This window comes from Lactuca serriola, chromosome 4, assembly GCF_051521515.1.
Source record: "Lactuca serriola cultivar US96UC23 chromosome 4, Lser_US96UC23_V15, whole genome shotgun sequence".
Classification (NCBI taxonomy): Eukaryota; Viridiplantae; Streptophyta; class Magnoliopsida; order Asterales; family Asteraceae; genus Lactuca; species Lactuca serriola.
The window spans coordinates 380,511,131-380,537,075 of NC_136411.1; the positions used below are offsets into that span (position 1 = coordinate 380,511,131).

The 25,945-nt window shown below is 35.4% G+C and overlaps 1 long non-coding RNA gene across 1 annotated transcript; it reads right to left on the reverse strand.

Moving 5' to 3' along the window:
* Positions 1-6,270: 6,270 nt before the first annotated feature.
* LOC145097767 (uncharacterized) lies at positions 6,271-13,074 on the reverse strand. Its single transcript, XR_013704488.1, has 5 exons — positions 12,560-13,074; positions 12,365-12,449; positions 11,003-11,115; positions 6,599-10,733; positions 6,271-6,506 (listed from the first exon to the last, which is right to left on the reverse strand). It is a non-coding gene; the product is annotated as an uncharacterized LOC145097767 (long non-coding RNA).
* Between the last annotated feature and the right edge of the window lie 12,871 nt (positions 13,075-25,945).

The following is a 25,945-nucleotide window of genomic DNA, read 5'->3' on the forward strand; positions in this document are numbered from 1 at the left end:
CCAAGCAGAAAAGAGATTTCTTTGTTGAAGACCGAAAGGGTTGTTTTCCGTAGCTGTGCTAGTGATGTGAAGAACATGTTGACCAATCTTCTTGGTGCTCATGATCCTATTCTTACCTTGACAATCAGAAATCATCTCACTACAAAACTTCTTCCTGCCCTTGCCATGTTACACGAAATGAAGGGTGTTTCGGAGCCATTCACAACTCCAAAACAAGGGGGAGAAAGTGTTCAACAAAAGGTGGTTGTGAAAATAGAAACTACCCAACCGAAAGTCCAAGTCACAACCGAACTGAAGGATAATGTAGTTTCAGGTTCTGGTTCTCAAGCTAAGCGAAAGGAGATCATTGATGACAGTGATAGTGATGTTGAAGAAACCATTGCTGAGGCTCTCAAGAGAAAGAAGAGAGACTGAGAGTTGAATGAAACTCTAAAAGTAGCAAAGGAGGCTGAAGAGAGGAAAATGAGAAACAAGGAGAAGAAGAAGCCTTGAACTACAAGAAGGCCTTGTTTCCCTTATAGACAAAAGAGGCACTTATCAATCAAGCTATAGAGTTTCCAAGTGTTTATTGGTTGGAACCTGTTGCTTTGTTTGACTATGACAACTCGAAGGACTCGCAGTTCGATATGCCGATAACAAGAAAAACATTCATGTTTCATTGCTTTGACTCGACTGCTGAGGTTCCTTTTCCTCACCCAAAGGTTGACCGAGAGCTGATTGACTTCTATCTGAAGTATGGACAACCTCAGTACCTAACATGGAGTGCCCATAAAATTGTGACTGTTAAGGTGCTCAAACCCTCACTTACTGGGAGATTCATCAATGTTAATTTTAAAATCACTCGAGGTTCTGCAAACTCGGTGTCGACTATCTCTCAGGCACACCTTCCTAATCTGAATCCCCATGAGTGGATTTTTCTATACAACATTCTGCTCACTAATCTGAAGGAATATGAGCCCATTCTAGAACACTTGAAGAGAATGTTGGCCTCCTACATCCATGAAGTTGCTACTATGGATCAGGAGATTGCGAAGGTTATGAACAAGAAGCCACCTGTGAAGCCTACACCGAAACCAGGAGATGTAAACAAGATGAAGATGGGCCAAATAGATTCAACACATCTGACTGTGATGTTTACCAAAGGCGAAGCTCACAGATTTTTATTCGCTCTTGTGGATAAACACTTGTTTTCTACTGACTTCTTAGAGCACATCATCAATATAATTCATCAGTGCAAGCAGTATTTAGAGGCTGACAAGAAGAATTTTACAGACATGCGTCGATGGTACATTACATTTCGCTGTCATCTTTTGGCCATCATACCAAAGGTATTCAAGACTGTGAAGAGGACTTCTGTTGCTCAATAGAATTGAGGTTTCGGCTCCAAAGACGCAAAGGGGGAGATTGTTGAGTCCATTTGTGTTGCGTCATGGGCCTTACATTTTGCATCTGGATTGGGCCTGTCCATCCATGATTATCTAGTAGGGTTATAATATAAATATGTATTCATGTATGCATAATACGTTGTTGATTTTATGTTCATTGTTTTGTAACCCTAAACACCTCTGCAATCGAAGTTCTTAATCGAGCTCTTCTGAGGTGTTGAAGTAATAATCATACGACATAATCAAAGCCATACTCGTGTTCTTATTTGCATTCATAATCGTTTGCTTGCATAGAATCTAACAATCCTAAAAGAACATTGTTCTAACATGCAAAACATGAAAAATTGAAACAACAGTAAACGATCAACATAGGATAGTAACACTTTACTCATAAATAAATAACAAATTTTATTTAATCATCAAATGTCAATTACATTTTACAAGTTTCAGAAATCTAATTATTAAAACTAATATTGTCCCTCAGCCCGATGCTTCTTGCATGCTGCAAATGCCTAACCCTAGTCAGTCCCTTCGAGAGGGGATCTGCAGGGTTTTCTTCTGACGATACCTTCTTTGCCACGAGGAGTCCTTGTAACACCCCGAGATTCAGGTGCATTTCTTTCACCCTTGTTCTTTGTGATTGGTCATGTTTAGTCCTTGAGTGGAGGGATTGTAGCAAGTGAGTACGCTGGGCGTACTAGAGGGGTACGCTGCGCGTACTCATGCGCTTATTTTGGACGCAGAGTCGGCAAGGTACGCTCGGCGTACCTAGAGTTACGTCGGGCGTACCCGGCCCAGGTGCAAAAACCCTAATCCATCTTGTTCACTATTTAAAAGGTGTTAAGGCTCATTTCTTAGCCTGCATATCAGTGAGTGAAACCCTAAAAGAGAGCCCCATCATCCTTAGTGTGTGAGAGTGTTGATTTGAGCTTTTTGGTGCTTTAGTGACTTGGTGAAGAAGAAGGAAGGGAGTTCTTGGAAGCTAAAGCTTGAGGTGCCATTTTGGATTTGATATCTACAGAGAAAAGGGCTACACTTGGAGGTATAAAGTTCAAAACTTCCCTCTTCTTTTGGTTGTTGTTGTATGTGCCCTTTTTAGGGCTAAAAACCCAAAAGGTGGAGACTTTATATGTGTAAAGTGCTCCATGGTCCGAGATCTGTCCCTTTTCAGTGGTATTAGTGATTTAGATCCATAAAGTTTCCATCTTGGATGTTAGTTTAGGGTCATGCATGTGTAATAAGCCTTCTAGAGTTAAAGGTTGGATCATTGTGGGAGTTGGTGACTTGTTCAGCCATGCAAAGGATTAAAGTCATCAACTTTATGGATTAAGGGGCTTAGATGTGGTCAGATCTAAAATTTGGATGTAGGTCTTAACTGTTTAAGACCTCAAGATCTAAGGGGCTGAAGCAGGGGAGTACGCCGGGCGTAATCCCTAGTACGCTCCGCGTACTGGGAGGCGTTCCCCGATTCTGAGATGCAGCCGGGTACGCTCAACGTACACATCTAGTACGCGCAGCATAACCCGGAGAGTTGACTTTTGGTTGACTTTTAGGGTATGGTCTATTGTGGGGCCTTTTGAGTTATGAGAGGGGTAAAATGGTCTTTTACCCTTCTGAGAGTGTCATAAGAGAGCATAGTCTAGCCTTTGAGTGTTATATTAAATAGAGTATTTATTTCATATGATTAGGCGGAGGCTAGGCCAGCGTTTACCGAGTCAGAGATTTACCGAGATACCCGAGGTGAGTCTTCTCACTAAACTTTACCTAGTGTGGTAACAGAGTTATGCGACAGAGTACTACAGAGTTATATGCCAGTGTGTTTGCATGTTATTTATGTGTTGTGAATTATTGTGATATGTGATATGGATGATTCAGAGTTACAGAGTTGGGACTTTCGGGTCCCTAGAGTTAGGGCCAGAGGGCCCACAGAGAGTTGGGGCCGGAGGGCCCCACTGAGACACATTGACCGGAGGGTCAATAGAGTTACAACCTCGAGTGGCTATTACTTGGTAGAGTTGTATTTTGGGGAACTCACTAAGCTTATGCTTATAGTGTTCAGTGTTATGTGTTTCAGGTACCAGTGATGACCGCGGGAAGGCGTCGGCTTGAGTCGTACACACACATGGGATTTGATGTATTTTGATCTTGGGAGACATTTTGTGAAACAAAAACATGATGTTATGACATTTTATGAATGAATGGTTTTGTTAAAAATGTGTTTACAAATGCGAAAAATTGTTTTAATTTTTACGGTGTTACAGTCCTTCTTCTATCTTGTGTCTTATGAAGTGGTATTTTCTGTCATTGTGTCTGGATCTACCGTGATCTCTTGGCTCCTTGGCTAAGGCAACCACACTATTGCTGTCACAGAAAATTTCCATAGGCTCTTGTATAGCTGGCATAACTCCAAGGTCTTCAATGAAGTTCTTCAGCCATATCGCCTCCTTCGCCGCTTCACTCACTGCTATGTACTCTGATTCACAAGTAGAATTAGCTACTGTCTCCTGTTTGGAACTTTTCCAAGTAATTGCTCCTCCATTTAGGGTAAAGACCCAGCCAGACTGAGAGCGGAAATTATCCATGTCAGTCTGAAAACTAGCATCACTATACCTAATCACTCTCAAGTCATCACTCCCACCAAGGGTAAGGACCCAATCGTTAGTCCTCCGTAGGTACTTGAGAATATTCTTTACCGCAGTCCAGTGCGCCATCCCAGGATTTCCCTGAAATCTGCTAACCATGCTCAAAGCAAATGCTACATCAGGGCGAGTACAAGTCATAGCATACATGATCGAGCCAACAGCGGAAGCATACGGAAATCAACTCATTTCAGCTATCTCAGCCTCTGTACTCGGACCCTGAGTCTTATTCAGCTTGGCATTGTGCTTGATCGACAAGTCCCCTTTCTTTGAATTCTACATGTTGAATCTTTTCAACACCTTATTCAAGTAGGTACTCTGACTAAGTCCAATTAGTCTCGTACTCCTGTCTCTCATCATCCTTGACTTAACCTCCTATAAAGTTGGGATGTCATTTCCTATGAGTAGTATGTCATCCACATACAACACCAGAAAGCTAAGTATACTCCCACTAGCCCTAACATACACACAGGACTCATCTTCGCTCCTCGAAAAACCAAACTCTTTGACTTTCTCATCGAAGCAAAGATTCCATCTACGAGATGCTTGTTTTAATCCATAAATGGATTTCTGAAGCTTACACACCCTATTAGGGTACTTTGCATCGAAAAAACCCTCTGGCTGAGCCATGTAAACATCCTCAGCCAACTTTCCATTAAGGAAAGCGGTTTTGACATCCATTTGCCATATTTCATAATCATGAAATGCAGCTATGGCCATCAAAACTTTAATAGGCTTAATCTTGGCTACTGGTGAAAAGTTCTCATCATAGTCAACTCTCGGAGTTTGAGTAAAGCCCTTTGCCACCAGTCTTGCTTTGTAGGTGTGTACCTTCCCATCCATGTCGGTCTTCTTTTTGAAGATCCATTTGCACCCAACTGTCTTGTGACCTGGTACATTGTCAACCAAGTTCCACACTTGATTGTCATACATGTACTGAATCTCACTATCCATAGCCTCCTTCCAGCAGACTCAAGGCCTGCCATGGCTTCCCTGTAATTATTAGGTTCTTCCAAATCTATTAGTGTACTATTACTAATAAATGTATCACCTTCAGTGGTGACGTGATAACCATAATAAAACTCAGTTGTGTTGCTAACTCTAGTGGAACGCCTCGGAGGTATGGACTCATCTATCGTCTCAACAGGAGTTTCCTCCTCTGGTTGGACGATAGTGTTTGAGGTTCCTTTACAATCTGACTCTTGAAGCTCTTCAAGGTTAATTTGTCTCCCACCGTTTCCTTGGCTTATGAATTCTCTCTCACGAAAGACTCCCCTTCTTGCTACAAAGACCACATTTTCGCAAGGCCTGTAGAAGAGGTAACCAAAGGATCTTTGTGGATAGCCGATGAAAATACACCTCTTACTTCAAGGTTCAAGCTTGTCATGAGATTCGCGCCTCACAAAAGCTTTGCAACCCCAAATTTTGATGTGGTCTAGATTGGGAACTTTCCCAGTCCACATCTCGTGAGGTGTTTTGGCAATCTTCTTAGTAGGGACTAGATTGAGGATATGGGCAACAATCTCTAAGGCATACCCTCAGAATGAGATTGGTAACGAAGCTCGACTCATCATGGAATGAACCATGTCCAATAAGGTCCGATTGCGCCTCTCGGCAACACCATTTAGCTGTGGTGTCCTAGGAGGTGTCAATTGTGAGACTATCCCACATTCCTTAAGATAGTCAAGGAACTCAATACTAAGATACTCTCCTCCCCAATCGGATTGGAGCATCTTAATTTTCCTGCCCAACTGATTCTCGACTTCCTACTTAAACTCTTTGAATTTTTCAAAGGTTTCTAACTTATGCTTGATTAAATATATATATATATATATATATCCATATCTACTATAATCATTAGTAAAAGTCACATAGTACCGATTAGTCCCTTGTGGATGATTTGAAGGGTCCACACACATCTGTGTGTATGAGGTCCAACAAACCCTCACCCCTCTCACAAGTACCAGTGAAGGGTGACTTTGTCATTTTTCCAAGTAAACAAGACTCGCAACTATCATCCGACTTTAGGTCAAATGATTCCAAAACTCCAGCCTTCTGGAGTTGGCCTATGCGCTTCTTGTTAACATGTCCAAGAAGACAATGCCACAAGGATGCTTTATCTAAGCTCATCGAGGAATCAATATGATATACATTATTTCCTAATTAATTTGTCTACAATCGACACAGTTTCATATACACTATCACAAGGTAATGCTTTAAAATAAAACACGTCATTATAAAAAGCATCAATAGCACCAATTTTATTATCAAATGAAAAGGTGAAACCTTGTTTGTACAAACTATGAAGGGAAATAATATTTCTTGCCATTTTTGACGAGTAACAACGTTTATTCAAATCTAAAGTTAACCCATTATTAAGCAATAAAGAATAAACTCCAATCTTGGTTACATGTGATGCTTTCCTATTGCCCATGATTAGGTTTATCTTCCCGTGCTCCATTTCTTCACTACTTCTTAGGCCCTGCAAATCAGTATAAATGTGAATACCACAACCTGTATTAAGCACCCAAGAGTTAGTATGTAATGAGTTACTAGACAATATAGTATAAATACCTGCATGGGTGGGTTTAACTTTCCCATCCTTCACATCCTACAAGTACTTGGGCCAGCTTCGCTTCCAGTGCTCCTTTTCGTGGCAGTAGAAGCATTGTGCTTCCTTTGAGTTTGAAGAAGGAGGAATGAGACCTTTCTTGGTCCCACTTGAAGAGGAGCCATCAAGGGACTTTCCCTTGGTACCCTTCGAAGGGGTCTTCCTCTTCTTCCCCTTTCCCTGCCCAATTTCCATAACAGGGGCTACTGTAGTAGGAGTAAAAGTAACAGTCGCCTTACCTTTAAGGCCACTTTCAGCGGTCCTTAAAAGTCCTTGAAGCTTGCTAAGTGTAACTTCCTCCTTGTTCATATGATAAGTCGTACAAAACTGATCATAACATGGAGGTAAGGAATGGAGAATGATATCAATCGCCAAGTCCTCAGGGAAGTCCACATTCAGCTTCAGCAACCGATCCACGAACCTTTGCATTTTCTGCAAGTGACCGGTGATGGTTTCACCATCCTTCATCCTGGCCATTATCATGGAGGAGATGATTTCATACCTTTCTTGATGCGCGCTTTGATGGTACCTATCCATCAGATCCAGGTGCATCTCATAGGGGTAGAAATCTTCATAGGATTTCTGGAGTTCGGGAGTCATGGTTGCCAACATGATGCAGGACACTTTGGTAGCATCCCTCTCATGTGCAGTGTACTCCGCAAGCTCTTCAGGAGTAGCAGTGGACTCATTGATAACCTTGAGCTCCTTATCAAGGACATATTCCTTGTTCTCATAGCGGGTAACCATCCTGATGTTTCTAATCCATTCATTGAAGTTAGACCCATCAAAAGTGACTTTCCCACATAAGTTCATGAGGGAAAAGGAGCCTGTACGGTTTGAGCCAGTAGTAGCGTTGGAAGACATCAGAAATAAAAAAGGACAAGTTTAATTAGATGAATAATCCTTAATAAGTCACCCAAATGAAATATAAAGGCCAGGACCCCACAAACTATTTCATAACTTGGAAGAGGGATGCCATAATCCAAGCTATGAAATATTTGAAGGTAGGTAAATAACGATTTACCAATTTCCACCATTATAAACGAAATAAATTATTAAGTTTTAATTGGATTTGAAACTCCTAGATCTTTTGAGATACATTGAACTTTCAATGGCATGTTTGAATCTTGATTGTTCCCTCTCAAGTTTGTGACTGGGATGCCGAGGATCACAAACAAGGTGTAAATAACCATGCAAATTGACTTGGTACCCTTAATTTTAACACCTAATCGATGTGTTGGTTAACCACACGTGATCCACCGATCTATGATAAAACTTAAGTCACCCTTTGCCACTCTTACTAGTCCTTGTTAGTGTGCCGGTTAACCACACACGCTCCACTAATGACTTAGTAAGGTACAAAGTGTAATTTCATGGGTTAGCACCTATTTCACATTTTCCTAAAGTAACTAAGATTAGGAATTAATAAAGGTTTAGTTACTTTAGAATTTCATTATACTTTTAATGAGGATTCAGGTCCCATCCTACCTGTTCGACTAACGACCCTCCACCAGTCAAGGAAGCTGTGGGTGAGAGTATAACATATATAATGATTAAACTTTTAATATTATAAAAGTATAAGGGTTGAATTTTAAACTTTTAAAATTCCAAGGATCTATTTGGAATTAAAGTATTAATGTGTGAGACTTTATAAATTCCAAGACTTGAGGGCAAGTATTGAAACTATTCAAGACTTTTCATTTCATAACTTATGAGTTTTAATGGTCCATGAAAAAAACTCTTCATTTTATGTAACTTCTTATTCTTTAATGACACTTTTAAAGAAGTGAATTTTGGTTATCCATAACTTGAGGACAAGTTATGAATTCCATTATTAGCCATTAAGATCAAGAATTACACTACAAGCAAATAACACATAATTCCTATGATCTTCTAAAACTCATAAGAACATGAACATTCATATCAAAATTACAAGAATCATATTAACACATATAAAACATGGAATTTTGATATTAGCCATTGTAAATGGATTAGCATAAACATTACACCATCTAAAATAAGTTTTAAAACACCAAAACATTTTAGGTTAATGTTTCTAGTCCATTTCCAGCAACAAAAGCCGAAAAACTGCATTATGGGGCTCCTACTCGTCGAGTGCAAGAACCTACTCGACGAGTAGGATAAGTTTGGTCATGTACTCGTCGAGTCCCCCCATAGACTCGGTGAGTTAATGCGTCAGATTGCAGATTTTTCAACTTTTTCAATAAGTTTGCATCAAGTATCAAGAAAACAAGCCTAGGCTCTGATACCACTGTTGGGTTTTGAGCATACTAACACTCCTATGGTGTACATGCAACCCTAGAAACCTTGGATCTATGTTTTCTCTAAAATACATGTAAATTTTATTTCCAAGGTTCACAACCTAACTAGCATGTTATAGGGTACTTGTAACACAAAACTTTAAGTAGAATAACATACCTTACTTTTGTGGTTGATTGCTTGGAGTTTATGAGCCTAGCACCAATATTGTGGATGCCTCAAGTGGTGTCACAAATCACCAAAACAAATTGGAAGCTCTTGAGAGAATAAGAACACTTATAGAAATCGGCTCACTCTTATGCTCACACACACTAGTGCCAATTCTAGAAACAAAGACTCCTTTATATAGTATGGAGGATTAGGGTTAAACCCTAATACCCATGACTCTTCATTTACCTAGGATCCATGGGTTAAAACCTCCATGGACTATCCATGGACTCCATATACTCTTAGCCCATCCTAAATAAATCTTAGCCCAATCCGTATATATAAATAAGAGTCCATACTTAATTAGCTCCATTTTGATCACTAAATTAATTCTAAATTAATTCTTGATCAATACTAATTAAATAATTATGATATCATATTAATATATTATAACCAATAATATATTAATACATCATAAACATCTTATTCTCAAAAGTATATCCAAACAAACTGTTAGGTGAAGTGCAACCCAAATGGACCATGCCGGGTCGGGTCAAGTTGATGCCAAATATAGTTACGGACTTATACACCTTATCCAACACCACATCCCATAATAATAGTAGTAGATAAGAACAAAATGAAGTAGAGAACCCTAGGAACCTAGACGATACTATCCGATTTTCGAACCATGCCTCGAAAACGCCTGATGAACATTACTCAAAACAAGTTACATCCGTTATAAAGATCGAATCCATGACACTCTTGAATACATAATAGGCCACAACGATACACCACACCTGAACCAAATCATCCATCTTGGATGGTTGTCTGCCTTTTATCTCTCCTATTCATCAACTGGTGAGACTAAAGATTTCAAAATCTACAACAGCTGACTCAAGCCTTCCTTACCATACCGAAGTTTGTGCAGTCCTTGAACTCTTATTATGGTGAGTAATTCTTCCCTACTTGGAATCCAACGAACCTCTGTTGATGCCCCAGGATGGATCCAGTCCCAACCTATATTAACGACTCACACTATTTGGATTCTAAGTGATCAATTGTTTTATGGAGCTAAGTAGACCTTCTTCCACACAAAGCTCCACTATGAGACACCCCAAAATCAGACTAAAATGGAACCCCATCCGACGCACCATTGGTATCCCCAACAAAATTTCAAGGGATAAACCCATGGAACTCTCTAATGACCTGTTCTTTTTCAACCACCTTATATTCTTTTTCAACATACATATTCTTCATAATAGCTAAATACTCTACATTGTAACACAACGGGTAACTTCGAGCCCTATGACCACACATGTTGTCATGCTCCGACTAAGGTATCACTCTTAATCGATGATTCTCCCCACTAGGGTTCAAACACGTACTTGTTTGTGAAGACAAACAATCCTGACACCAATGTACCCATCCAAATATTTCCACAATCACGCGTAATTCCTGCATCGCGATTGAAATAAACCGATTGGGAGCCTCCTGCCAAAGACCTCTAAAGTGAAACCTCGGTAACGATAGGTAACTGTCACCATCCTATCATCGGCAATCTCCTTAAGCAGTGTTCTATTATCTTCCTATTGTTGAGTCATCTGTTGCGTTAACATCTTCATCATGGATAAGAGTTTGTTGTCAGACCAATCTCACATCGTGACAGAAGGCCTGTCACATCATGAGAAAGAGTTTTTCGAAAATTTTAGATTCGTTTAGTTCATATCATGTACAATCAATGTTAGGCACACCAAGCCTCTGATACCACTAATGGGTGTTATAGGTTACAAAAATCAATGTCTTGTGGAATTTCACTTAACACTTAAGGGCACATGCAACCTAAAGGATCTATGTCATAACACTTTGTGTGTAACATACAATGAACAACAAAACTAACATGAACTCTAATGTAATCAAAATACCAAGTTAGGGTTACATACCTTTAATTTGTTGTAGTAAACAAATCACTTCAATCTCTTATAGTTGTTGGTCTTGGAAAGCTTAGTAGCAAAAGGATGATGCCTCTAATGGCTCACACATAAAACCAGAAACCCTAGAATGAAGAGTATATAGGAGAAATGAGGGAATTTTCGTTCATATGTAGATATGGAATGTCATGAATGAAATTTGCAAGCTAATGAGTCCTATTTATAGTTTAGGTAACTTGCAGACAAAAAAAAAAGATTTGAATTGATTAAATAATAAATTTAATCTTAATTCAAATCATTTCCTTTTATGCAACCAGAAGGCTCCGGAAACCTAGAATAGCTCCCAAAACTGTCAATGTTTGGATGGTTCTAAAATTGTCTCTTTTGTTCAACTATTGAACAATTACAATTCACCCACTGCACTTTTAATTAATTCCATTTAATCCCGAATTAATTCTAGATTAATTTTGAGTAATAATTATTTAATTTTAATTGATTTCTGATTAATTTATTCACCGTATAAATTAACAAACCAATTATTTAACTATTGATCTCATATTAATTATTAATCATATAATAAATTAACAAACTATTATTAATTTCCAATTAATATATTAATCATATAATATATTAACAAATTATTTTCCCATAATTTATAATTAGTTTATTAATCATATAATAATATAATAAATTATTTCTCTCTCTCTCTCTCTCTCTCTCTCTCTCTCTCTCTCTCTCTCCTAATATCATTTCTAGCTATTTCTGATGTTGAGGGTAACCCAAAAAGGACTTTGCTTCAATTTATAAGAGTATACGAATTTATTTATGAAGTTAGACACCTTAATTTATGAATAACTTCTATGTCATTTTTATGTGGAATACATGTATGTATATATGCTTATTGTGACACTTTTTGTGTCATAAAAGTATATACACAATATGGTCATTTTTATCATATAAAATGTTTATCAAATATTGTGATTCTTATAAATAATAAATGACATGAAAGTTATGTAATCATTACGAGACTTTAAATAACATATCTTAAAATATAAATAACGTGAATAAACGCACGAAATGTAAATAATCATAATTTAATATTGATTAAGTGTAAGATGAAACGTAAACATGAAATACCAAAACAATCATAAATAAAGTGACTAAATGCTATGAATGTAAGTGAAGGTGAATAATTGAAAATAAATATAAATAACGTAAATAACATAATGATCGTGAATATGCGTAAATGAACGTAAGTGAACGAGCTAAACGTAAATATGAACATGAATAAACGTAAAACGTAAGATAAACGTAAAGTTATGCGTGTACTCTTTCCTGAAAGAATAAAAAATAAAAGGGACCGTACAAACTCACCCTAGTCATGTGAGGTTAATTCTTTTTGAGTTCGGGACGTTTTTCAGGTATCCCCAGCTTTTGAACGCAGAGGTTTTTGGACAATCTAAGCACACAAGGTTATGGATTTATCTAATTAGCACTTAGATGTAACATTTTTACCACAAAAGAGTTGTTGTTGGTGACAAAATAAGAAGGAAAAGATGAGTATTTTACCTAAGACTTTTGAGACAAGAAGAGGTTCAAAAGAGAGTTCAAGATAAGTAAAGTTTAGGAGCAAAAGATGGAAACTTCTTGGACCTTTTAATACTCGAAAATAGCTCTTTTTGGGGCAGTTTTGTTCCTCGAAATTCAGCAGCCACACAAGAGCTTTTAAGGTGCAAAATATGGCAGTTTTTTGGGGTTTTATACCACTTGAAAACTGCTCCTTTTGGGGCTATTTTGGTTCCTTTTTTCACTCGAAATCATCCTATGGGGTTGTTTTGATCTTCAAAAATTAGTAGCTACACAAGGGATTAAGGGGTGTTTTGGGGCTGTTATTCTCGAGAAGAGAAGGAAGAAAGAAGGCTGAAAAAAGGGTTGTAAATGAAGGCATCCTCTTGGCTTCTTTGGTTGCTCAAAAAGAGAGAAATAAAGTGTTTGAGAAGGTGATGAAATGAGAGAAAAAGAGATAGAGGAAACAGGAGAGGGTTCAAGACTTAGAGAGGTAAGGAGGAAGAAATGTGAGGGAAGATTTCTACAATATATATAGAGTGATCATTTAGTTTGTACTTGGTGATTTTAACTTGTATTCATTTTGTACAAAAATATCTAAGTGAATATTGTGCACATGGGAGTTTTTATGAGAGTTATGGAGAGTGATTATGAGGTGTACATATATATGAAAGATAAAGTTAGAGTTAGAGAATGAAGAAGAAAATGTGTTGTATCTAAGTTAAATATTGAATGATCAAAACTAGATCTTTTTGTACAATCCAATATTTGTGGGATTTGAATTTGTACCATTTGCTATCTATCAAAGATTGGGTACATGTGCATGTAATTTAATGAGAAAGAGAAGAGTGAAAGGTGTGTGTGATCTAACATCACATGCGGATGATTTAGTAGAAATTGCCTACCCCCTTCCAAGATATATATATATATATATATATATATATATATATATATATATATATATATATATATATATATATATATATATATATATATATATATATATATATATATATATATATATATATATATATATATATATATATATATAGGGTTAGGTTCATTTGAGACGGTCTAATTTTGTGAGACCGTGAGACGCATTTTTTTATTTTTTTTTATTTTTTTTAGTTAATTCAAGTTCCGAAAATAATATTTAAAAAAGAATTTTTTGATTTTTCCATTTATTTTGCATTTTAAAGTTATTTTTAGAATATATATAGTGTAATATTCTATTTAGAATATTTCACGTATTTTTCAAAAAAAATAATTTTTTTTTATTTGTTTTAGTTAATTTAAGTTCCGAAAATAGTATTTAAAAAAAGAATTTTTAGATTTTTCCATTTATTTTGCATTTTAAAATTATATATAGGGTAAAGTTCATGTGAGACGGCCTAATTTTGTGAGACCGTGAGACGTATTTTTTTAATTTTTTTTAAATTTTTTTTAGTTAATTCAAGTTCCGAAAATAATATTTAAAAAAAGAATTTTTTGATTTTTCCATTTATTTTGCATTTTAAAATTATTTTTAGAATATGTATAGTGTAATATTCTATTTAGAATATTTCATGTATTTTTCAAAAAAAATGGGATTATTTATTTATTTATTTTTAGCTAACTCAAGTTCCGAAAATAATATTTAAAAAAAGAATTTTTAGATTTTTCCATTTATTTTGCATTTTAAAATTATTTTTTTAGAATATGTCAGTGTATTATTCTATTTAGAATATTTCACGTATTTTTAAAAAAGAAACGGATTTTTTTTTATTTTTTTTATTTCTTTTATTTTTTTAATATTTTTTCAGTTAATTCAAGTTCCGAAAATAATATTTGAAAAAAGAATTTTTTGATTTTTCCATTTATTTTGCATTTTAAAATTATTTTTAGATTTGGTCTCACAAAATTAGAATGGTCTCAAATGAACCTGAATTTGAGACGATTCTAATTTTGTGAGACCGTGAGACCAAATCTAAAAATAATTTTAAAATACAAAATAAATGGAAAAATCCAAAAATTCTTTTTTTAAATATTATTTTCGGAACTTGATTTAACTAAAAAAAATAAAAAATAAATAAAAAAATAAAAAAAAACCTTTTTTTTTAATACGTGAACTATTCTAAATAGAATATTACACTGACATATTCTAAAAAATAATTTTAAAATGCAAAATAAATGGAAAAATCTAAAAATTCTTTTTTTAAATATTATTTTCGGAACTTGAATTAACTAAAAAAATAAAAAAAAAATTCTATTTTTTTTAAAAATACGTTATATATTCTAAATAGAATATTACACTGTACATATTCTAAAAATAATTTTAAAATGCAAAATAAATGGAAAAATCAAAAAATTCTTTTTTTAAATATTATTTTCGGAACTTGAATTAACTAAAAAAAATAAAAAAATAAAAAAATACGTCTCACGGTCTCACAAAATTAGACCGTCTCACATGAACCTAACCCTATATATATATATATATATATATATATATATATATATATATATATATATATATATATATATATATGAGTATTTAATCATTAAAATACATAGTATACTTGTATTTAGGTATAAAGAATACATAACATATACACATATGTATAAGTATTTGGGTATATAATTAAAAATACATAACATATAAATACTTGGGTATTTTTAATTATACATATTATATACTTAAATCATATGCTTATGATATATATAATGATTTGGAAACTTAATGTATAATTATTTACATGTAAACATTTTATAATAATGCTATTTATTTTTCGTCGTCTTAATTCATTAAATAAATGAACTCGATTTGCTAACGACATTTCATATGTGTCCGTTGATCGTGTAGAACATGATGACTCCAAAACTATACACGGAATGGAATTTCGAGACTTGAAACTATGTTAAAACGACAATTTAAGGGTTTGCGTTCAAATGGTTACAATCCGATAGATTTCATGAAACCGGTTACACTTCACGATAAAAATATTATTAATATAAAATCGTACGTTAGACATAATCATGGTTTTAAAGACGTTCTCAAGTTTTCAATTAATACGTGCAACTTAGCTCCACAAGCAATTAAAGATAATATAATTTCAATTGTTTATAAAAACATAGATCAACCTATAATAGCTCTAATTATAGTAGGGATGGTGGTGGTAACTGACAAACTTTTGACTTTTTTTCGCCAATTGTTACAGATTTGCGTAATGGAACGAAGCTAAAAGTTATAACATTGGGTAAGCGTGTTATAGAAGCAATGATAATTTCTAGAAGTAATATAGGAAACTATATGTTTATTTCAAGAATGTATTTGACGCCTTCGAATAAAATGATTTCTTTTACATTTCAAAGAAAACAATTTTCACCGTATGTATGTTTTACGATGACAATAAACAATAATGAATGATAGTCGCTATTGGGGTTGTTTTTAAACAATCATTATTCAGTCATGATCATTTGCATTGTCAAAATTAAAAGAAATATAGATTAAAAATATTAATTTTAGACAATTATAGTAAACTTAACAATAAGACATCTAATGTTGTATTCAAAGAAGCATTTGAAATTTTGTGTTTGTAACAATTATTTACAATATGTCAATAGTTTTTTTTTATTATTATAGACTCAATTACCTACTTATCATCATTTTAGATGTATTTATTTTGAATGTTTACTTTAAAAAATGTTTAATTTTATAGATATTCAACATAGTTATTTAAAAAATGTCAATAATTTTTTATTAGTATAGATTGAATTATTTATTATTAATCATTTCAGTTATATTTATTTTAAAACTTTATTTTAAAGAATAATTAATGTTTACACATTTATATTTTGGTCTGTTTTTAATCTCGTATAATAAATAGGTCTCACATCTTGTTATAATAATATAATCGGAGTATATATATATATATATATATATATATATATATATATATATATATATATATATATATATATATATATATATATATATATATATATATATATATATATATATATGAGCAGTGATGGTTCCTTTAAGAGGTAAGGGGGCATGGCCCCGCTATCTTTTTGGCCCTAGAGCTTTAATGTAAAACTATGAAATACGTTAATTCAACAAAAAAAAAATTGTATCACTTTTTAGTTACAAAAATGACAACCACTATAAATTAGGAAGTCAAAAAGTAATCAACACAAAATCCACTAAATTTATTAAGAAAATCAAAACAAATCCTAATATTAGTTAGTATAACAATAGATACGGAAAATTAGGAAAGAAACTTATATAAAAAACTAGAAACACTCTAAAATTTATCATACAATATAGAAATTACAAAAATCCTAAACTAAAAAGATATCAATGTTACAGGAAAAAAATATGTTCATCAGAAATTACCACCGCTGCTGTCGGACTGTTAACCACTCCCTCTCTCTGTTCACCCTTCTTCTCATCCTTTAAGGCGTTCAGTCTTTGTCTCTCCTCAGTCATTTCTGTCGTTGTCTGATTCCAATTCTAACATACTTGTGTTGACCTCCATGTTCTCTAGCTTCCTCTCATCGACGGTGTCTCCCACCTTTGGCGGACTTGCATCTTTGTAAGTTTTTATTTCTTTCTCTCTCTAACGTCTTTTTTTTTTCTATCTATCTTTTCTCTTTAGATGCAATGAAAAAAGATATGAAAAAAAATGTGAAGTAGCATTGTTATAGGTCTTAGCTGTTAAAACAATAAAGCCTTCAAAAGTTATTTGTTAACAAACAAGGTTGGTTAACGTGGAAATTAAATCTTATATCTATTAAATTTTAAGTTTTTAACTGTTAGTTTTTTTATATATTTGTTGTTAGATTATTGGGATATAGATATACTTGGATCAGTGAGAGTTGTGAAACACTTTCAGATTAAAACATTTTGAGGGTACACTCAAAATCTCTAATCGGATGAAACTCACTGTTTTTCTAGAAGGGAGAATGAATAATATGTTATGAAATCTGTACCCAAAATGAATCCGAAAAGGATCATATAACAGAAACTAACTTCATGTCTTAAAACTGCCATATGGTAGTTATAGGAAAAGAACTTCCTATCCAAAAAAAGGTTATATTACCTGTCATAAACCAACATAAAACCGGGTCTATAAATGGATCACAAAACCGGGTGTTTTTACCAAAATTATGGATTTCTGAGACATTTTTTATATAGTAAGATAGCTCCTATAAAAAATCCCCAACCAGGGGCTCTTCCCCTTGGACCTCACCAGGGGCTGCCGCCCCTTGGACCCGCTCTCAGGGGCGCTGCCCCTGGACCCCCGTCAGCTCAGGGGCTTCGCCCCTAAATAGCAGTATACTTTCAACAATGACAAAACTAAACAAATGTGCACTCCTCACCATATTAATTTGTTCGATAATTATCAAAGTGACATTAATTAACAAATTAATCCTATTACACTTAAATAATACTAGTGATAGAAAATCACCAACATACCTCCCACATTTAAGTGTAATCTTGATTAACTTAAAATAAAATCTAACAACAACAAACTGATGCATAAATGAAATATCGTGACGATTGAATTTCGCATTAGTATATTATTCATTCCAAATATTCAAATATCAGGGTGTCACTAAGGATTGGACCCTTTCTATTCTAAGTGAATACATGAAGATAATATACACAACAGTTTCCATTCTCAAAGTTCTAACTTGACACTATATTTTACTAGCTTGTGTCTCATCCTTCAATAAGCTATCAAATCCAGGTCCCAACTTCTTGAAGGAACTAAACTTCATGCTTATATAGGTAGTTCTTTTGTTCTTGCACCTGCAAATGCAATTTTTCAAAGAACTATTAAGAAATAAAATTTCAACCTCCTTAACTTGGAGTACTGAACACATATCTTGGGATGATAATTAAATGTGTTCCAATCTTCAAATATCAAGCTTTCCACATTGAATTCATCATCTAATATTACATTAGATGGGAATTGGGTATCTCAATACAAAAGATTTTAAGTGGACTTTAAACCCATCCCTACAGCCGCCTTGTGCACAAGATCTCTTGATAACCCTTTGGTTAGATGATTGGCTAAACTCAATTGAGTTCTTACAAACTCTACAGATATCACACAAGTCATGATGAGCTCATGAATCATGCTATGTCTAACACCTAAATGTCTAGACTTTCCATTGTACACTTGACTATAAGCCTTAGCCAAGGTTGCAACACTATCACTACTGATAGAAATGGTAGATATCGGTTTAGGTCATAATGGAATTTTATAAATCAAATTCCTTAGCCACTAAGCTTTTTTACAAGCAGCAGACAATGCAACAAACTCAGATTCCATGGTTTAGTTAGTAATACAAGTCTGTTTCTTGGATGCCCAATAAATGACACCTCCTCCAAGAAGAAACACCCAACCATTAGTAGAGGAGTGATTGTGGAGAATTGTTATCGAGAATTAAGATACGAATCAATAGATTTGAATGATAAAAGATAATGAACACACGAAGTAAATATTAATCAGATCTCGTTTTATTAAGACTGATTACAGAGTAAGCTGAAGAGAGTTTTTGTGTTTCGATATTTTGTCTCTACTTCAAGCCTAAGTCCCTATTTATAGGGAACTTACAAAAAGTATACTAAGTCTTATACTATGAAACTTCGCATGCTACACTTCGCATATAAAATTGACTTAGTAAAATAACATACAAAATGCGAATCATTACAAGACACACTATTCGACTTTTACAACTAACATCTACATTCTCCCCCTTTGTAAACAGTCGATACAATTCAACTTAAAAGCTTTTGAATTGCAGAGTGAATCGTTCTTCGCACTTCTCCATACCAGGAGATCACCTTCTTCAAGTCCTTCTTGTCACCTTCGTTATTTTTCTTGCAATTATTCATACGTACAATAAAGTGCGTATATTGCGAAGAATTGTATCTTTCAATCTCTGAAGCTTTGAACAAGAACTTCTTCGGTTTGCCCTTAGTGTCTCTTTCCGAAAATACCATGCCAAATGGTTTAAGGCATATCTCTCCTACAACATACTTCGACAAAGCTGATTGTGTCAAAGTATCTTCCCATGGAACTTTCACCTCTCTTCCAAGCACATTCGCTAACTCCTCATCAGTAAGTGCAAGACAATCGAAATAGTTGTCGATATAAGTCTTCACATGTGCGAATCCGACTTTAAAAACATCTGTTTCTGATCCTTTGAGTTTGTTCTCTTCCATGTGCTTCAAAATTAGAGCTACTTGAATGAGATCGTAGCAGTTCATCAATGGAAAGTCAGCAACAGTGAAGTCGTATTGTTTGTTGTCTGCCCTGATGACAAAATATCTAAAATTTTGAAGCATGTCTTCAAACAGAACATCCTTCTTTATTGTAAGCACCTTCTTGATCTTCATCAGGGACCAGACTTCATCAGGATTCTTCCCAAGAACAGCATGAAATCTGATTTTCATGTGAGTGAAGTCATCCGGATTATCGAATTTCTCACTGATCTTGTATTGAGCCGTAATGAACAACATTTCATTAATAGGGAAGTCCAGCTGACAGTGATCTGAGTTCGCAATGTCGTAACTTCTTTTGGGCTTCTTCTCGAACTCATACATCTCCCTTCCTACAACTTTAGACTCTATCGTTTCGTAAGAGTAAAGTTTCGCAGGATCACCTTTGTTCATTGAGGGAGGATCACTTGCTCGTTGTCTCATTATGCTCTGGACTTGTCTCATTCTTTCAAGTTCAGCCTCAGCATCAGCTTTTATCTCTTCTTTTGACTTTTCATACAGGATGCCCTTTCCTTTTCCTGTTACATCTTTCTGAGGTTGAGAACTCGAACCTCCTTCATTTCCTCAAATAACAATTCCCTTTGAAATTGTTTTTGTAGTTATTGTTGTTGAAGAAATTGGTGTAGTAGGAATTGGAAGAGTTGCAACTAGTTGAGTCGAGATGACTTTTCCCGCTGTTTTGGCTTCACCTTCTTTGCTTCGACTTTTCTCTCCCCCTTGCGCCCCTGTGAAAACAGGTGGAGCACCCTTCGGAAGTAAAGAAGTGAAGTTTGAAATCGGAGCAAGAGCCTTCTGAATAGCTTGTTCTAAAGTGTTAATCTTTAGAGACAAGAATTCGGGAGTAATGATTTGCGAAGTTGTGGATTGTGAAATTGCTGATTTGAGCTCCGTAACCCATTTGATCAGGTGATCAAACTTCTCCAAGGTAGCAGCTTTGTGATCATTAGCAACAGGAATGTTGTTGAGTTTGTGGAGTTGAGATGAAATTTCCACAACCTGCTTGTGAAGATCTTCTTGTCTGGTATTCACTGCTTGAAGATCCTTCGCAAGGTCAGACTTCAACTCCTGAATTTTAAAGTTGACGTCCTCACGAACTTTCTTGACGTCTTGGATAAAAAGAAGATGTCTTTCTTTTGTAGCAGCTTTAAGATCTTTAACTGCAGTCGTGAAATTATTCCCTTGTGCTTGCACTCGGAGTTCATTATTTTTGTCGGACTGATCGACTTTCTCCATTATCCTTTTCTCAGCTCCTTTGATCATCACATCCACCTCCATTGCTGAGATTGAAGACATTCTCCCAGAATCGGCTTGCGATTGGATAATAGCCTTCAATTTTTTATTCAGTATCTTGAATTGTTTTCCTGTCATCAGCATATGATCAGGAATGTCTTCTTCATCGGAATCAAACGAAATGTCATCGAGAACTCCTCCAAAAGCACCTCCTTCGATTTCTGGATCCGACATTTGTTGCAAAGGTGGAGGATTCTCATGTGATTGAGATGGAAAAAGGGTGGTGAATGGGTTCTGAAGGGCATGATCGAATATAGATGAAGTGGTGGATATTGGTAGTGTGGATGCGACACTCGGGATAGGTGCCCCCGTATCAGATACGTTGACAACCATATCCGAAATAGGTACCTCCTCAGTAACTGACTTGGTAAGAACTATTTCGAGTGGTTGGGTTTGAGAAATAGTGGTGGAAATATGCGAAGATTGAGAGATAGGTAAAGAAACTGTTACCATGGTTGTGACTGGTGGTGTTTCTGGGACAATTTCTTCGTCGGATGATTCATTGCGAATCACTATCTTCCTTTTCTTGCCCAGTGTTCGTTGCATGTTTTTCGCAACGTCTTCTGCCCTTTGTCGTTTCTTTCCAGGAGATGCTGGTGCAGGAATGCTGCGAATAGTAACTCCCTTACTACTCACCTCTGCCTTGCGAATCTGTTTTAACACTCCAGACTTGGAAGGTAAAACATCTTTCTTCACTACTTCGTCTTGAACAGTTGGTGAAGATGAACCCTTCGCAGGTTTCTTGCTCCCCTTCTTCTTCTTCGACGGAGTAGCAACTTCAGGTAATACACCTGACTGATCAGCGGTATCAATGTTTCGCAAATATCTCACCAACACTTTGTGAGTGGGAGATACTTTGCGAAGCATCGCATCCGGAATGCGAGCTACCCGGGTAAATATGACTTCGTCATCTTCTACCACTTTGGGAAATTGGTAAAGCGAAAACTCAGCAACTTCGACATCTGATACGATCGGAATTGCTTCTTTCTCGTATACTTTCTCCAGGATCAGACTCCAGTACCTGGCACAAGATATCCCTTTCTCCGAATTCGTGTTTTCCAGACTTTTAACGAATTCCTTCCAAAGCTGAGTCACGTAGTCGACATTGATGTCATAGTAGATATCCATTACCATGGCATACACTTCGACTCTTCCTCTGTCTAGACCGACGGATCTTCCTGTAACACACCTTAGGAAAATTCCAAACAGAAAATTCCAGATACATGGCAATCCCGACTTCCGGAAATCGCTAATCTTCTCCAACTCCGGTTGATGTCCCATCTCATTGAACATGTGGATGATCTGGGAGTTTACAGGTTTAACAAAGGGTGGGTTGTTGGGAATCTGCAAGAACTCCACGAACAAGTTCTTGGACAATTTGACCCTATTGTTGTTGACGAGATTGAAGGTAATCACATCCGCCGTGTGATTGTAGGAAGCCGTGGATGCAGCACGTGATAACCAGATCATCGGAACTGGGAATGACCGGAACATGGCTGTTGATAACGGTGATCGTTTCAAAGCCACAATGAGCATCTTCAAATCTTCTGGATAGGCGGATACGTTGGGATCAACTTGATAGTTTGTGCTTTGAATCTTCATAAGGGATTGAGAAAGGACCTCATCAGTGTTTGAGTTTGTGGCTGCCATTGTTAGGGTTTGAAAGAAATTGGAAGTTTAGGATCAAGATGAAAGCTTTGAAGGTTTGTGAGAATTCTTGTTTGCGTAACCGTACACAGTGTTCTTCATGCCCCTTTTATAGGTTACTCAAATTTTGATTTGAAATTAAAGCGGGATACATTTAATGTTATCCGATGTGGCACCTTGAATCTCGGATCATTGCTGTAAAAGATTACTATGCAGCAAAAAGTAACTGTCACATCTCCTCGAAAACCGGATAGAATACCAACCATTTTTAGTAGACAACCTGTCAAGTATCCATTATAGAATCCGAACCGGTAAAACCCTTCGCATGGAAGCAAGGCTCTTTTACTTTTGGGATTTAAAGCGAAGTCATATGCCAGACTTGCGAAATCATCAGTCTGAGTTGGTTTTACTTAGAACCTCAAGGATTTCGTGTGTGCATTGTGCCAATGAAATAAGATAAGAATCAAGAAATTTTTGGAATGTGGTGATGTCAAAAAGTTAATTTGACATGAATGCAGTAAAACCCCAGGCAAAGATTGCTTCGTTAATTATCAAGAGAGATAATCAACAGCTTGTGTAGTTTCCCGTGAATTACAATCGAATACTTGTAAAGAAGTTTCGAAGGGCTTCTTTTAAAAGTCATTTTGGGTTGGTTTGAAATTTCATTACATATCAGCCTTAACATAAGGTGAGAAATTGTAAATGAAATTACTTGTTTGACCAGTGTAGTCAGTGACAAGTTGGCTTGTGAAATTATTTATCATGACAAGAATTTGCGAATGAAACTTACACTGAAATCATATTCAAGAGAAAATTTGTTTTGGATCTTGTTGGGTAACAAATATTCTTGGTTGTAAATATTTGATCAAGACCACGCATGCGAATTGAATATGATTTGAAGTTTCGAAATTTTTGATACTGAAACAAAGGTTTCGTAAAAATCTGGAACAAAGTTCCCCGTCAATTCCTTAAAGGTGTATGATTTTTGGGTTTCACTTTCATCACAGACTCATGATGTTAGATCTTAAACACAGAGTTGTGATTTGTCTAGGTTTTGATTGGTTTTACCAAAAGACCTCAAGGACAAATCTTTTAAAAAAAAAATTTGGATTTGAAGAACATTTTGGTTTAAAAAGATTGGTTAAGAAGCAAAGTGTACCTCTGTTATTATGTGGACACAACAGAAAACTCTTAACTCATTTGAGAAGAGTAAGGTAGCTCTTGTTGAGTTATGCGAATACAAGCCTTGTTGGGTAGAAATGTTCATGAGATAATTTCATCAAGGCTTTCATTTTTCACACATAGAATCATTCGAGGCTTGAGGTCTACATACAACAGCATGCTTCTAGGGACATCCTAACTAGTTTGTGAAAGAAATTTAATACCTTCCCATAGAAACACAAATGTATGACCTCTTCGCATTGTAGCCCTGTATTAAATTCTCAACACACAATTTAAAGAACAAAGAAAACAAATATTTTTGTGATTTTGGAATTTTTCAAAAATGAAAGAACAAAACAAATAAAATCTTTTTGTATTTTTGATTTTTCAAATTTAAAGAAAAAAATAAAATCTTTTTGGATTTTTAATTTTTCAAAAAAAATAAAATCTTTTTGGATTTTCAATTTTTCATAACTAAAACAGTATGCGTAAACCTTACCATAGTGATTATGAGTCAGATGCGAAAAACTGTGGTTGCGAAGCCATGCGAAGCCTTCTGAATGAACAGTAACCTCTGAATGATTTCGACTCTTAGCTGCTGAACAAAGCTTTTACTCTTGTGTTGACAAAATTGAATTCGCACTAATCATCCCCAAACCTGCTAAAATTCGAACAAATGATTTTTCATCAAGAGGTTTTGTAAAAATATCAGCAAGTTGTTCAGTTGTTTTGACAAAATGAATTTCAATATTCCCATCTTCCACATGATCTTTAATAAAATGATATCGAAGAGCAATGTGTTTTGTCTTTGAATGTTGTACTGGATTGTGACAAATGCGAATTGCACTTTGCGAATCACAATACAAAGGAATCTTTTTCATGTTTATTGCATAATCACGAAGTTGACTCTGAATCCAGATAATTTGCGAAGTACAAGCAGCTGCAGATATGTATTCTGCCTCAGCGGTTGATATAGCCACACAAGTCTGTTTCTTTGATTTTCAGCTCACTAACTTTCCATCCAAAAGTTGACATCCACCAGTCGTACTTTTTCTGTCCAAAGTACATCCTCCTAGATCTGAGTCTGAAAAAGCTTGAATGAAGAATCCTGTTTTCGCAGGATACCATAATCCTAAAGAAACAGTTCCCTTGAGATATCGAAAAATATTTTTCACTGCAGTCAAATGAGGCTCTCTTGGATTAGCTTGAAATCTAGCACAACAACAAACTAAAAACATAATATCAGGTCTACTTGCAGTTAAGTACAATAAAGACCCTATCATGCTACGATACAGTGTTAGATCAACAGCAGGAGCATCTAACGAAGGAGTTAGTCTTGTTCCTACTGCCATAGGTACTCTGAGCTTTGTGCTATTTAGCATTCCAAACTTTTCAAGCAAGTTCTTCGTATATTTTTCTTGATTGATTAAGATTCCTTCTCTGTTCTGCCTTATATTTAAACCAAGAAAATTATTAATTTTTCCCATCATGCTCATTTCAAACTGACTTTTCATTAAATTTTCAAATTCAATTGACAATGCTGGATCAGTTGAACCAAAGATAATATCATCAACATAAATTTGAACAGGCATTAGATGACACCCAACTTTCTTGCGAAATAATGTGGGGTCAACTGATCCTTGTTTAAATTTAGATTGTTTCAAGAACTTTGTAAGTGTTGCGTACCAGGCCCTTGGTGCTTGTTTTAACCCATATACAGCTTTGTCAAGGACATACACATGATCAGGGTACTCACTGTTTACAAACCCTGGTGGTTGTTCAACATACACTGTTTCTTCGAGTTTTCCATTTAAGAATGCACATTTAACATCCATTTGATAAACATCAAAGTCTTTGTGAGCTGCATAGGCTAAAAATATGTGAACTGCTTCAAGTCTTGCAACAGGTGCAAATGTTTCTTCATTGTCAATGCCTTCTTGTTGCGAATAACCTTTTACTACTAGTCTTGCTTTATTTCGAATAATATTGCCATCTTTGTCGGTTTTGTTTTTAAAAAT